Below are 1,275 nucleotides of genomic sequence, written 5' to 3' on the forward strand. Positions count from 1 at the left end.
TTTTGCCTCACTGGCGTTTTCGTTGCACGGCGTGTCGCCTCTTCACATGTCGGCGCTCCAACGTTTTTTGCAACAGAGCCCTTTCGCAGGCTCAGCGATTTACTGTGCTTTACTTTTTCACCACTCATTGATTAGTTTATGCTTTTGCTTCACTTTTTTTTTTTTTTTCTTCTGTTCGTTGCCTTTCCTTCCATCACAAATAGAGGAAACTACGCAGGTACGCGAAATGGGGGAGAGAAGAAACCCGCATGTGAAGCGGCAGTTTGTGTTTGTGCAGTGCGAAATGGTTTTTCTATGCGTGAATACTATTTTTTGCGTGACCCCGCATGCAGAGGACCTCTGTATTTGTGGTACCTCTCAGCGCATGCAGGTGGTCACCCCTCGTATGCCCTTATAAGGTATCGCGCTCCGTTGCGTTCGCAAGCGCATGAATGCGTTTGTGTAATGTGTTCGGCTCCACGAATTTGTCAGCGAAAAAAAAAAAAACCCACAAGGGGTGAGCGGAAAAAAAAAGGGGAAATGCAACAACGGCACGTGTGAAAAGGCCATCCTTTCATCTACTTTAAAAATGGCATACGGAGGGTATGAACAAAACGGGCCTGCCTTCTTTCACCCAGCAGGAGCTGCTAATTGATAAGAGGGGGGATATGCAAGCAAAAAAAAGGGCACAAAAAGAGGAACAAAAAATGCTTCCCTCAAATGATCAACATGTCATGCCGTTGCAAAACGCGACAACACTTTTCAACGATGATGTGCAGGGAAAAATAAGAGCCCCTCCCCCACTGCATAGTTTTTCTTTTAATTTTTTTTTTTTTTTTTCCCCTCGAAGCAGTTATTCCTCTTCCTGCGCTGGAAGGAGGGGATTTGGCCACACGCAGGCAACCACATGTGCATATGCATCTGCATGCACGCGGGAGTACCTTTCCCTGGGGGACAGAATTTTACACTGCCTCTCATCAGTGAGGAACAATGTACACAGTACGGCGTGGGTGCGTGTAAGCAACTGTGAACACGAATACCACGCTGCTATCTTCACGACGAGGTATTTCTCACACATGTACATGTAACTCAAACAACCGCTTGCGCTTAGGAGGGGTTCCCCAATTCGGTTTGTATCATAATGCATGATTACCGTCGCCCAATCTAGGCAAACCGTTCGCAATTCGAACGGAAGAGTTGAAGAAGGACAACCCTCAGGTGTTGTTATACCCATTCGTCCGTCCCACAGGAAAAAAGCAAACCCCGTCGCAATGTCGAACTGACAAGTGCCAAAAA

This window comes from Plasmodium fragile (genome assembly GCF_000956335.1).
Source record: "Plasmodium fragile strain nilgiri unplaced genomic scaffold supercont1.22, whole genome shotgun sequence".
Classification (NCBI taxonomy): domain Eukaryota; phylum Apicomplexa; class Aconoidasida; order Haemosporida; family Plasmodiidae; genus Plasmodium; species Plasmodium fragile.